This window comes from Euphorbia lathyris, chromosome 1 (assembly GCF_963576675.1).
Source record: "Euphorbia lathyris chromosome 1, ddEupLath1.1, whole genome shotgun sequence".
Taxonomy (NCBI): Eukaryota; Viridiplantae; Streptophyta; class Magnoliopsida; order Malpighiales; family Euphorbiaceae; genus Euphorbia; species Euphorbia lathyris.
This window is the reverse complement of record NC_088910.1, coordinates 121,989,872-122,004,601: the sequence shown is the minus strand read 5'-3', so window position 1 is coordinate 122,004,601 and position 14,730 is coordinate 121,989,872. Positions and strand designations below refer to the sequence as shown.

Sequence of the window (14,730 nt, the reverse complement as noted above, 5' to 3'; positions counted from 1 at the left end):
TTTTGCTTAGAAATGAGATGATAAACGCCCTGAGTGATTTATATGCGCTAACTAAAAAGTGCAATAAGAAAGTAAAGGCACTCAGCAGGCGGTGTGATGAGATAGAAGAGGTCAAGCTGAGTGACCTCCGATATCTTCTCCAAGACAACTCAACTTTGCATAGCAACATGGACATTATGCACAAGTTTGTCTCGGAGGTCCAATCTGATTCAAAGAAACTGAAAAAGGATGTCACTACCTTACAGAGCCAAATAAGAGGCTCAAATAAAAATAAACCCCATGCTGAGTACTCAAGTACTAGTCAGCATAAACAGTTCACACAGTGTGACTGTTGCGGGAAAAGGGGACACACAAGAGAAGTGTGTTGGTACAATAAGTGGACTGTCCAATGTGACTTCTGCGGAAAGAAAGGACATACCACAAAGGTATGTTGGCATGCTCAGCACAATAATGCTGACCACCCTCAAAGGGTAATTCATTGTGACTTCTGTGGTAAAAGTGGCCACACTATCAAAGTATACCGTCACAAATTAAAATACGACTTTGCACCTGTTTATGCTAACAAACGAGGACCCAAAAAGAATTGGGTACCTAAAGATGAATAGTCTAAAATGCAGGTGAGCCTGAGATGCATGGAGAAATAAAAAAATGTGGTATATAGACAGCGCATGCTCGAGGCACATGACTGGTGATGAAACTCAGTTCATCACACTAGAGCTTAAACGAGGTGGAAGTGTAAGCTTTGGAGATAATAAGAAGGGTAAGATAGTCGGCTCAGGTACTATCGGAGGTAACCCAACTATTGAGTCAGTCTCCTTAGTTAAAGGTCTCAAATACAATCTGCTGAGTGTAGCTCAGCTTTGCAAGAGCGGCAGAAAGGTTGTATTTGATGATACTCAGTGTCAAATAATCGAGGGAAAAACAAACGAATTAATTTTAACTGCCCCTCGTATAGACAATGTGTACATGCTGAGTTTGGAAAAACAGTTTTCTAAAAATATATGCTTAGTGTCTAAAGAGGATAACTCCTGGCTATGACATAGAAGACTTGGTCATGTAAGGATGGACCTTCTTGCCAAATTAGCTAGAAAGCAACTAGTTGAGGGACTGCCCAAACTTAAATTTGAAAAAGATCAATTGTGTAATGCTTGTCAGCAAGGCAAACAAACTAAAAAGTCATTTCAAAGTAAAAATATTGTCTCAACCAAGAGACCATTGGAATTACTACACTTGGATCTTTTCGGACCTGTCCAGCCACTCAGCTTGGGAGGTAAGAAATTTTCCTTAGTCATTGTAGATGATTTCTCTCGGTACACTTGGATCATCTTGCTGAGTAGCAAGGATGAAACATTTGAGATGTTCACAACATTGATTAAGAAACTTGAAAATGACAAAGACCTAAGAGTAGCTCATATTAGAAGTGACAATGGTGGAGAATTCAAAAACCAACAGTTTGACGAATTCTGTGAAACCTGTGGCATTGACCATAATTTCTCTGCTCCTAGAACACCTCAACAAAATGGGGTTGTTGAAAGGAAGAACAGAACAATTGTCGAAATAGCTAGGACAATGCTGAGTGAAAATAGGCTTCCAAAGTATTTCTGGGGTGAAGTTGTCCACACAGCATGCTACATTCTCAATAGGGCTTCAGTTAGACCTATTCTTAAGAAAACCCCATATGAACTTTGGAAATGACGAAAGCCCAACATTGGCTACTTTCGTGCCTTTGGGTGTAAATGTTTTATACTCAACACAAAAGATAATCTTGCAAAATTTGATGCTAAAGCTGACGAAGCGGTCTTTTTAGGGTACTCAACTAACAACAAAGCATATAGGGTATATAATAAACGAACTCAGGTTGTAGAAGAGTCTGTCCATATTGAGTTCGATGAAGCTGACCCTGCAGGAAAGTCAACTCAGCTTAATGAAGATGAACCAAGCTCAGCTTCCGCTGATCAAAATGGAGCCTCTGAGTCATCAATACAAGGGCTGACCAAAGGTAAGCAAGAAATTGAAATAACCTTTGCTGACCAATCTATTCCTGCAGAGATTGTAGAAACACCTGTTCCAAACAACTCAACATTGCCCAAAGAAATAAAAATTCCAAGAGGACATTCAGAGAAGTCCATTCTTGATGCTGCTGACAACAAGCTGATGACAAGAGATCAGCTTAGGAAATATCTCAGCAACGTTGCCTTCGTCTCAGTGCATGAGCCAAAGAATTTTGCTGATGCTGAGCACGATGAATATTGGATCAACGCTATGCAAGAAGATCTTGATCAATTCACAAGAAATGAGGTATGGGATTTAGTACTTAAACCTAGGAATCAAAAGACCATAGGAACTAAGTGGGTCTTTAGAAATAAATTACATGAGCAAGGCTACGTAGTCAGAAATAAAGCCCGACTTGTAGCCCAAGGCTATAGTCAGCAAGAGGGCATTGACTACGGTGAAACCTTTGCACCTGTTGCTAGGTTAGAAGCAATACGAATACTGTGTGCCTATGCTAGTTTTATGAACTTTAAATTATATCAAATGGATGTTAAGAGTGCATTTCTTAATGGCTTTATAAACGAAGAGGTATATGTTAGTCAGCCTCCAGGGTTTGAAGATCCAAAATTTCCAAACCACGTTTATAAACTCAAAAAGGCCCTATACGGCCTAAAGCAAGCTCCAAGAGCTTGGTATGAGAGGTTGACCAACTTCCTGCTGACCAGGAATTATGTCAGAGGCAAAGCTGACACAACCTTGTTTATTAAGAAAAAGGGTAAAAATACCCTACTTGCACAAATTTACGTAGATGACATAATTTTTGGTGCTACTGATTCTATGTGCAAAGAGTTTAGCAAACAGATGCAAACTGAGTTCGAAATGTCTATAATGGGCGAACTCAACTTCTTCCTTGGACTTCAAATCAAGCAAGGTAAGAATGGCATCTTCATAAGTCAGTCTAAGTACGCCAAAGAAATGTTAAAGAAGTTTGATATGGAAGAATGTAAGCCTATATCAACCCCAATGGGTACTGACACGGTCCTTTGTGCTGACGAGAAAGGTAAGTCTGTAGACAGCAGGTTATATCGAGGTATGATAGGCTCTCTACTTTATGTTACTGCCAGTAGACCCGATATTCAGTACTCAGTTTGTTATTGCGCAAGATATCAAGCTGACCCCAGGGAATCTCACTTAATAGCTGTAAAAAGAATTTTCAGATATTTGCAGAGCTCAGTTAATGCAGGTTTATGGTATCCAAATACAAGTGACTTCACACTGATTGGATATACTGATGCTGAATATGGACGAGATAAGCTAGAATGAAAAAGCACTTCAAGAGGATGCCAATTCCTAGGAAGTTGTCTGGTTTCGTGGTTTAGTAAAAAGCAGTCATCAGTGGCCTTGTCTACAACTGAAGCTGAGTACATTGCTGTTGGAAGCTGTGTGGCCCAAGTCCTATGGATTAAGCAACAGCTTGAGGATTATAGCGTCAAAACAGAAACAATAGAAGTCAAATGTGACAACAAGAGTGCCATTGACTTATCTAAGAATCCAATCCAACACAGCAGGATGAAGCATGTCAGCATAAGACACCACTTCATCAGAGATCATGTACTCAAGGGTGAGATCAAGCTGACCTACGTTTCAACAAATGAACAGCTTGTGGATATCTTTACGAAGCCCTTGGCTCGTGAGCAATTTAACATACTAAGGGAAGCTATCGGTATGTCTAATCCTCTTCAATAAATTCTATGTGCTAAATTGAATGTTGAGTGATTACCATGCTGAGTGATTTGTGATAATTTAGTAACTGTTGCATGCTGAATTAAGAATGACATGAAATCACCCTAAGCTGAGTAGACATACATGCTGAGTGATTTTTCCTAAGCTGAGTTACTAAGACCATAAACAACTATCCTACGTAAAACTGACTACTCAGAATCACAAACGGTTGATATTCTTAATGCTGAGTAAAACCCATTTAAAACATTAAATGCTAGCACGCGCATTAATAGCCACCTAGGATAACGTAAGCAATAATGAGAAAACCCATGCGCCGAACGTGTCATAAATGCCAGAATCTCTGTCGGTTGATAATCTCGAGGTTAAACAGCTAGTTCAACGAATAGGATCATTTAGCACCTCTATAAATAGTGGAAGTTTTCCCACCTATCACTCTTTACACACGAAATCCTTGGCATTCGAATCCATCTCTCTGGATTCCAAAATCCTCTCAAAGAATTCATAGTAATGGCGAAATCCCAAAATCCTTCCGGTGGCGGTAACAACGACGACCACACCGATGAAAACCCTAAGTCTCCTCCTCAACAAGGTCAGCATGACCTAACTCCAAACAGAAACACCAAAACTGACCTAGCAGCCTCTTCAAAGAAGAAGAAGAAGGATAAGGAGCCGAATGAGAAATTCTTCATCAAGGTGTACCCAAGTGTGAAGAATCATGAGGTTCTCAGATGTAGATGGTTCTCCCCAAGCTTCATAACACATGAACAACCGTTTTGTGAATGGATTGCGAAAAACGGATGGGCTGGACTCTTTTCGCTTGCTGGAAGAACCTACCCTAGGTTAGTACGAGAATTCTACTCCAACCTCTGTGTTGATGGAAGTGATGCTAACCATCTAGTCACTCACGTTAAAGGTAAGAAGCTCACCATTACTCCTTCCTATCTCGCAACCTTGCTAAACCTTCCAAACACCGGAAAGGAATTCAGGACCACTAAGGAAAAGCTTGACCACACAGCCACTTTCTGTAAACCTGAGGGACACAAAGGGGAAATACCCAGCACGTGCATGGGGCAAAACCAAAAGATGACGCACTATATACTAACCAACTTCATCTTCCCGAAATTCAACGCAGCATCATCCGCCTCAAACTTCGAGCAGTGCTTCATTTGGCACATGATGACCTACAGCCCCCTTAACATGCCCGTATTCCTAGTAGGAGCACTCCAACGGAGTACTATCAAGCTCAGGTTGGGTTCTCTTATTACCTGAATCCTTGAAGATCACCAAATCGACCTGATAAATGAAACAGAAACGGTAGGAATTGAAATTACGGCTGCGTTGTTGTTTGGTCTAGTATACAACCAACCTATCAAGCCTAAGAAGGGAAAAGGGGTCATCGAGGCAACTCAGGGGGAAGCTGAGGAGGAAGCTCAGGAGGAAGATGATGCTGAGCTACCTCAGGAAGAGAATATCGTTGTAGCCGAAGCTGCTGTCCAAACCAAGCGAGAAAAGAAATGCAAGGCAATCCAAACCAGCTCAAAGGATGCTGATGTTGTCCCTAAGAAAATTCGGGTTGTCTCTAAGGGGAAGAAAATTGATGCTGACCAAGGTAAGTCTGCAGAGAAAAGAAAGAGGCAAGACGAGCCTGAGGAACTAGAAAGTGAGGAAACCCCTCTGAAGAAGAAGAAGAAAACTGCTGAGCCGAGTCTAGTTGAAGCTGCTCCTCTTGGATTTGCAGTTCCTGATGGTTCTCACTTTATCAAAAGCCAAGAGATTGACCTTGAGCAAATTCCTACTGATCAAGAAGCAGAAGAACTGAACAGTGATGAAGATCAGCATGATACTGATGAGGATATTGAGCAATATCAAGAAGCTCATACTGAGCAAGAACAAACAGGCAATATTGAGCAAGTTGAAAGTCCAGCCGTACAGGATGAGACAGGTGATGCTGAGCTCCCAGAGCAAGAAATAGTAAGGGAAGGGCTCAACACTGATCTCGGAATAGAATCATCTCTTGATTCCATTCTTGCTGACTCACCTCCTCCAAAGACCAGAAAGTTAAGAAGGCTTAAGAAGAAGGCCTACAAATCTCCAACTATTGACCTCCTGGATGATTCGCCTCCGAGGGATGAAATCACGGATCTTACAACTACTCACTTTAAGTTCTTCACATCACATCCTGAGCCCTCCATATAGGAAAACCAAGCCTCTGTTACTCATACCGAGCAACACGCCAAGACTCCAGAAAATCCAAACCAAGCCGAGCAAGAACTCGAAGTCCTAGCTACTCAAGGAGACAAGCAAGCTAAGGAAAATCCTGCTCAACCTGAGGTGCCTCTTCCTGCACCAACTCAAGTCCATGTTGAGCAGGTAATTATCTCTGCAGATGCACCTCCTTCCCATCCTATTTCACAAAACATTGAGCAGTCAGCTCCTGCTGTTCATCCTCATCAAAGTCCAGCTGCTGACCATACTGGCACTTCTACACAAGGACAGCACCAAACACCTCCTCAATCAGGTGCTATTAGAATTCCGGCCACTGAGGTAAATCCTGAGGCACAATTTGCCTATCTTCATGCCACTGAGTCCGGACGTCGCATCATTGAGTCGGCTTAACATCTTCTCCAGGATATAAACACTTCTCATGCCGATGCTGCTGGGTCCGCAAATGCTGAATCACAAGAGTTTTCATCTATCACTCAGCTTCTCAATGAGATCAAGAATCTCAAAGATTTAGTAAGTGTCATGACCTCAGTCTAAACCCAGCAACCCAAGCAAGAATCCTTTGTCAAGCTGACTGAGCTGATATTGATGATGGTGAATCACATGAATTCACTTCAAGGACAGATCAATGCTTTACCTACAGTCAACATGGGCTATGCTACTTCTGCTGAGTTAGATCATTGTTTTACCAAGTTATCTTCTGAGTTGACTGGTACTCATGACCTTCTCTCTTCATCTTCCCAATGTACAATGGATGAAATTAGTGAGGCTGTCCGTCTTCTGAATCTGAGTAAAGAGGAGATGGAAACTGACATGGTCAAAACCAATACTATCCTCTAAACCACTCAAAGCCTATTTCGCCATGTGCGTCATACAAACGCTCAGCGTGACATCTACGACAAGGCTATAATCAGAATGTACCATCAATCTTATGCCCAGCTAGCGGAAGCAATGTCATGGCTAGCTAAATCACAAGAATACATGCTCAGCATGATCAGCTCATCTATTCGCGTCCCAGGTTCAGTTCTGGATGATGGAGTTCCAGTGCTTGATGGGTTGTTTGAAAGCACGAAACGTCTCAAGGCATACTCTGTCAAACTAACTTGTGCTGCTCTCAATGACACCTTCATTGCTCCTCCGCCTGATGGTGGCAAAACGGGGGAGAAAAGACGAGATGATGGAACTCAGCAAGACACAGGTGAAACTTCAGGCAGCGGCAAGAAAAAGGCAAAGGAAAATTGTATCAAGCTGCTCATCAAGCACAAGTTAATAGGAAGCAATAGCTTAGTCAACTTAGGACTTAGCTTACTCTGTATTTATGCTTGATGACTCGAATATATGTTAAGTATCCTTTCATTCAATTTGACTTAACTATATGCGATGCTTATTAATTTATGATATATGCTGACCTGTCTAAAAATTGAACAAACAAACAACTTCAAATTAAAAATACTCAGAACACACTAACTCTGATACCAAAACTATTCAACTGAGTAAACATTAAACTCTTCTGAAAATTGACCTAGGTTCATCTGAAGTGAATCTTAGAAAGTCTAGGATTGAACCAAGTCAGTATAAAACATGTATTCTCTAATTACTCAGAAGGCTTAGAGTTAAGACAATATATGCAACCCTTACGGGGGAGTAATTTCAGAAGAATAAAATGTAATTCAATCATGGGGAACTTCAATACTGAGTTCCATAAATTAAATATTTTTCCAACATCAAAATGGGGGAGTTTGTTGAAACACCTTTTCCACAAGATTTTGATTTGACAAAATCATTTAAGTTTAATCCATGATTAAGAGACAATTAAATTTAAGTGCTTTGATTTAATTGTACTAATCCGTTTGTTCAATATTGAGTATAAATATAAATACAAAAAGAAATAAAGATTAAGACAGGACAAAGTCAGCACAAGTTGAGTGAAGAGCAACTCAGTATAAGAGAAGATAAGTCATCTTCAGAACAACAGCTTCAGAATGAAGCTGATCAAAGAAGCTGAGTGAAACGAAGCTCAGCACAGAAGAAGTCTGCTCCAAGAAATAGATTCTACAAGACGAAGCTGACCATGGAAGCTGAGTGGAAAAAGAACTCAGTATGAGTATTGGTGAAAATCAAAGACAAATGATTGTCGAAATGAAATTGAGTAATCTTCAGGACAGCTTGAATGATCCGTTAGCTAAATGACAAATTCGACAATTGTCTGCACCAATAATAGAAGCTTTGAATTATGCAAAAGCCAAATTCTAAGATGCATGGGTCAACTGTTCGATGCTATAAGATAAACTGTCGCAAGAAGACAAAGTCTGTAGGAAGAGGACAAATCTGACGACTGAAGATTTCAGAAGACAGGATTGGCATGCACATCTGAAGCCGACCAGAAGTTTGTCCCCCTAAAAGAGCCGTTTTGGACTCAACGGACAAATCAATTTCAAATGATTTGTTCCTCACATTCTAACTATAAAAGGGACAAAGATATCATTTGGAAGATTGCCGATTTACAGAAAATTACAAGTGAGAAAGATACAAATTCAAAGCACTCGGAAACAAGAAAGAAAGCTTACACCAATCTTCTATTCTTTGTGTAAATGCTAGATTGATTGTCTGTAATTATCTAAAGTGTTCTTTATCTTAAAAGGAACAAGTGTGTGATCAATTGTAATATTGAGAGTGTGTGTGCTGAGTGCTTAGTATTAAGTACTTAGTGGTAGAGAAATCTAAGTGCTGGGTTGTAGCGCTTAGTAGGAGTTGAGTAGACGAATAGAGGAAGGTACTCTTGCATATTCAACTGCCTGTAATCGGTTTGTGCTCTACCCTTAAAGAGCTCAGTATTGGATTCTAAAAGCCCGGAGGATTCTGGGGACTGGACGTAGGCGGAGAGGCCGAACCAGGATAAGTGATACTGAGTAATTTCTAACTCTCTCAAATATATATATATATATATATAAGTTCTTGTGTTGCTTGTTATATTTACTCAGCATATAAACTGTTTGAAATTGACACTGAGTAAATTGAAGTGCTGAGTTGGAAGCTGACCACACAAGTGTCAATTCCCAACTCTTGAGTGAAGCAGTCTTAGTCAGCATTTGACTATAGCTGTTTTACATTAAAATCGGCCAAGCTGACCAAAGCTGAGTTAATAAACTCACCAGAATTATTAAGTCAGCAAGATTAATTTGCGAAAAAGTTATATTAGTTCCTAACCCCCCCCCCCCCCTTTGGAACTAATCACACGGGACCAACAATTGTTACATGCAAGTCTCAACAGTGATATGTCAATCCTATTTCTAAACATATTACTTGACTTGGGGTGGTTTTAAGTTTATTAGTTTATTATAAAGTTTCGTCTCACTTCATGCTTGTATGAACACTTTATAATCACTTTAAACAAACTTAGAGATTTCCTTTTATTAGACTTATTTAGTTCTTAAAAGAGGTTGCCTTTATATAGTTTATGAAACCATATCTATTTAAAACAAATGATGTAAAAAACACTTCATTTACATTAAGTTCATATCCTAGAACAATTGTCTATAGGATACTAAACCCCAACAACGATCTTAATACACTACAAAATAATTGATTATAAGGGACAAAAAAATAGGGACATTTTAAATATATAGTCCTCAATTTTTTGTTTACAATTTTGATTGAGGACTAATTTATTAATTGTCTGCTTTGCCTTTCCAACTTAAAGTTGGGGACGAAAATATATAATATTAAAATTTATATATTCTAAATATTAAGTTTTAGGGACAAAACTATAACCCTTTCCATAATTGTATCGTGCGGTTCTCTTGCCTTCTTTCTTTCTCTGCTTCCCGCCTCCTTATTTTAGTTCTTTCGTCCATTTACGTCCATCACCTCCCTTTTCGTTCATCCATGTCTACTTCATGGTTCTTCCTCCAATCACCTCTCTCTAATATTTCCTTTATTTATTCGTTCCTTTTTCTTTGTACAAACTGATGGCAGACCTGTTAGTAGGGGTTGTGGTTATGATGGCTACATCATGTCAACGACAATGAATGGAGGAGATCTAACTCTGGCATATTGAGGTAATTTTTCAATTATTTTTTTCAACTATTACATGAAATCGAAGGCTTGATTTTGTGATTGTATTACTAACATCTAGGATTTTAAGTTAAATTTGTTTTAGTATATATAATTTGGGGTTTTGGATAAATTTTAGGGTTTTGATGATTTTAATTTTAATTTTGCTTAGAGTGTATGCATCTAGATGATTAAGTATATATAATTTGGGGGTTTTAAATCGAAGCTTTCTGTCCAGGAGGCATAAAACATCAACTTTAGTCCATAACCATTAACTGTTAGTAGAGGCATCGCTGGGGAAAATTTTATCGAGTAAGTGGCAAGATCCTTCAATTCTTGATGGTTAGAACGTTTTATTGGCATTCTCTCTGCTGGCAACCATTTTGCAGAGCGGATGGCTGTGGGTACAAACTGGATGCATCAAAAGTTGATAAGATCTGTGGAAATAGTGGCTCGGTCTTTCGTAGCTTTTGTGAGGATGGAAAAGGAATTCATACTTAGTTTTATAAACTAGTAAATCTAATAAAATTATTATCAATTGAAAATGTTAATGGATCACTAGAACACCATGTTTTATTCAACTAAATGGAAATGAAATAAACATATAAAGCTAAAGAAAGAAGCAAAATATTTCGGTGATATTGATATAGTTCCATACATGGATAATTATGCCCTCATTGTGTTGAAGATAGTTGTTATTTGTGAATATGGGGTGAGTGATTGTGCAAGGTGGGTCATTATTGGTTCATCTTATTTCTTGTTTGTTAAATTTTCAGACTTGTTCTTTCCACAATTGTATTTCTAGCATCTGGCTAACTAGACTTGTATATATTGCCCTTCTTTTGTTTTACTAGGTTCACGATGTTGCTTCAAAGTATATTATGAAGTGTGACTGCAAGTAACACCTTCAGGAATCCCTAGGAACCACGATTTGGGTATTTTTCTTTCTTCTAAAAGTTCATTTAGTTTATTCCTTTTGTTGTATGTTGAGTTACTCAGGACTATTTGTTAACCTTCTTTTCATGGCTAGCATTTGATTAATATCCTAATCGGTGTCTGATTTTATACTGAATTAGAGGTCTCTATCCAAATTATTTATGCATTATCTATGATTGACAATAAAACAAATAAGGATGATTATGAGTATAGAGATTGGAAATTTCACATGCTATTTGAGTGTTTATTTCTGATACTATGGCTATTGTGTTAAGGTTAACTAGTTATAAGAGTTCCAATAGCAAAAACTGAACCAAAAGGTGTACAATTTTATTGTTATTTTATGGCCATTGGATGATTCTCTTTCTAGCCTGCTTGAATCCGAGCTAGCCCCTGATGTCAGTTTTCCTTTTCTTATTTGGATTCCTATCTATATATATGCTAATTAATGCTTTTGTGTTTGCTTCTTTTCATAGGTTACTTGGTTCAGTTTCCTTTTTTTTCATTTATAGACTAGTCTATGATGCATTTTATGGTCTTAAAATGGCATTGAATTTGTTGTGATGATGTCTGATTTTAATTGATGCATTTTGATGTTGATACGTGCTAATTTTATTAACTAATTGGAAGTCGTGGACGAATTTCATGAATAATCATGTTTGTGATGGTTGTTATTATAGTCTATTGGATTTGATGATTTTGGATAAACACCTGATACTGGAAAAATGCATCAATCAGTATCAAGTGGACCTCCTGCATTGCTAGGGAAGCCTATTTGAAAACAGCTTCAAATATGCTATTGTTGACAGGAAAACATTATCCATCAGATTGATGTATTGAATCCACAAGTATGCTATTGTGCTCCTTCATCTTTGGAATCTGATATGCCAATTTGTGTATTGCACTCCACTTAAAACGTTGATACATGTCGCTTTAATATACTAATTTGAAAGTGTTTTATGATTATTCTTATAGAGCTCCGCAGTCTATTGGGTTTGATGAACATATTGTGATTTATAGTCGGAATGGGAAATTTTTATATCAATTTAGAATACTAATAATAACTAGTGAAATTGAAATGTGGAATTACAAAGATAATATAAATGGATCTAATTTTGTTCAAAACTGCTTGCAGGCCATTTGAAGGATTGAAGTAAAATCAATGAAAATTGGCAGCATTCGTAGATTTATCATCCCAACATCACAAGGTGCTTTTTCTCGACTCTACGGCGTCGTTCAGGCTGACCTTGATGCTACTATTGATGTAATTATCCCCTCTTCCTCTTCCTCTTTTTTTTCTTGGTTGTTGCTGCTAGATTTTAGAGGACTACAAAAGTACATTTTCTCAATTCTGAAATTGGAAATTATTGTAGAAGTCAGAGTCGGAAGTAGTGGATAAAAATAGGGCTACCGTTATTGCTATAAAGGCTGAGATACGAACAATAAAGGCTCGATTGCTAGAGGAAATTCCCAAATTACAGAGACTTGCCTTCAAAAGGTCTGCCATATAGCTTTCTTTTCTTTTCCCCCTAGTTTTCTGACATTTTCTGTTTCGATGTGGTCCTAAATTTGATTGTTCTATACAAATTTTTAAATCCCCAGAGAAGAAGAAAACAAAGCAGCTAATTAGTTTAAATTTCTCTATTCTAGGTCAAAGGGCTTTCAAAAGAAGAACAAGAGGCTCGTAAGGATTTAGTTTCTGCATTAAAAGACAGGATTGAAGCAATACCAGATGAAAGTATGGGGCCAGTTAAACAAACTAGTGATTGGGCACCTTCCACTGCTCATGCTGGAATCAAATTTGACTCCACTTATGGTAATTTATCAATCTGTCTTGAAGTTGACTGTTAATTATAAGTATACCCTCATGAATATGATACTCACGATGATTCTCCAATTGTTTTATTAATGACTATTTCCAGTAATATGAAGAGTCGGACTGATTTAGGCAGTAGTATGAGACACATAGAGTGAAATAGGCAAGCTTGTGCATTTATTTATCTTCGAACTATGCTTTAGACTATGTTTTGCTGTCATATGTTAAAATGCAACAATCTGCCATAGTTTTAGTTGGAGCATATCAGTGAAATTAGTGCGAACTTCTTTTCTTAGTGGCGACGTGGCGTTAGTTGTTCATCAATATAATATATATCTAACTTCATGCAGGATCAAGGCTTAGATGTCATAGTAGAAGGGTTAGACACTCTGAAAAACATGGCTCGTGACATAAATGAGGTTTGACAGTGTATCTTGATGTTTGGAGTTCTAACAATTATTAAATGTTCTAGTTCTTATTTGTTAGCTGGTTGTTAATTTGTCTTCAGGAAATGGACAGGCGAGCCATTGGTGGATGAAATGGATGACAAGGTAATTCACTGTTTCTTCCTTGTTTTGCTTGATGATTACACTACTAGTATAGTAGTATCCATTGTGAATCTTTAGTAACATGTAATTGGCATTGGTTATTTAAGAATGCATCTTGTTAAATATTGTAAATCTATTGATGAATGAGTAGAATTCTATATAGCAAGTTGTAGGATTATTATATTTCAATACCAAAATTTCATCTATTAGGATCAATTAAGTTTTGATTTTAGATGCTAATCATGGGCACTTACATTGTCAACTTTATGCAGTTGTATAATATTTTTACATCAAGCTCTCATGTCACTTATCTAGGAAGATATCTAATGAAAATGTTCTTAGCAGTTGTGAGATTTTGAAGTAGCTCTCTTCAATCCAAATATTCATATATCTTTTAGCTTTTTTTTTGTCAAAACGCCTAATGATAATTTTTGGGATCAATGTTGTCCCTTTTCCCTAGGGATGGCATTTGTCCCTTAATGAAGAGACAAAATTTGTCTCCTTTACATGGGGACGACAATCGCCCCTTCTTTTGGGGACAAAAAATTGTCCTCTAAGAGTATTGAAAAAAATCATCTTCTATACACGAGACGGAAATCATTCCTAAAAATGAGGACGATAATCGTCTCTTAGAATGGGGACGATAATTGTCCCAAAAATTGGAGACGGCAATTGCCTCAAAAAAATAAGGACGACTCATCATTTTTGTCTCCTATAGAATAGGGTACGCTCGCATAGGGGATGGAATAAGGGGACAAAAAAAATTGTCCCCAAAAGAATAGGGGACAATTTTAACGGTCTCCAATAGTCAATTTTTTATAGTGATAGGAATTTGTTGATAAGGTAAAAAATTTATCATCTAATAGACATTAAAGCATGAATTCAAACACTTCTATAATAAACAATTCTCTTTTAAAAAAATCAGCAAAAGTTTTGGAAGAGTGCAAGACATAATTCTTACCGATGTCAAATAGCAAAAGAATATTATTGATATATTATCGTTTCTAGAACTAAATGTTGATTTAACTCCTTTGAAACAATTTCATGTTCATTCCATCAGTAGAAGCATGTATGCAATCACTTGGAAGAAAACAGAAAAAACAGTAAGGAGAATAACAATTATGCTCATTTTGAAGCCAAGTTTGAGAGTAACAAAAAAAATTATGATGAAAATAACTCTAAAGATTTTGGTGAAGAACAAGCAATGATAAGATTCAAGAATTTGATAAATTTCAACCACAATTCACATATTTATATAGTTTTCAGTTCATCTAATTTTTCCTATCATTTAATACTTTCAAAAATTCTTCTATATATATATACACACACAATTCGAGTAATATATATAATTTTAAAAGTAATGTTTGTGGTTCATGTCGTTTTTTATTGTTGCGAAAAGAGGACTAAAATTCCTCATCG

The 14,730-nt window shown here is 37.5% G+C and overlaps 1 pseudogene; it reads left to right on the top strand.

Annotated features, from left to right (window-relative positions):
- The first annotated feature begins 12,109 nt into the window (after window positions 1-12,109).
- Window positions 12,110-13,389, top strand: LOC136219301 (syntaxin-71-like; annotated as a pseudogene).
- Window positions 13,390-14,730: the final 1,341 nt, after the last annotated feature.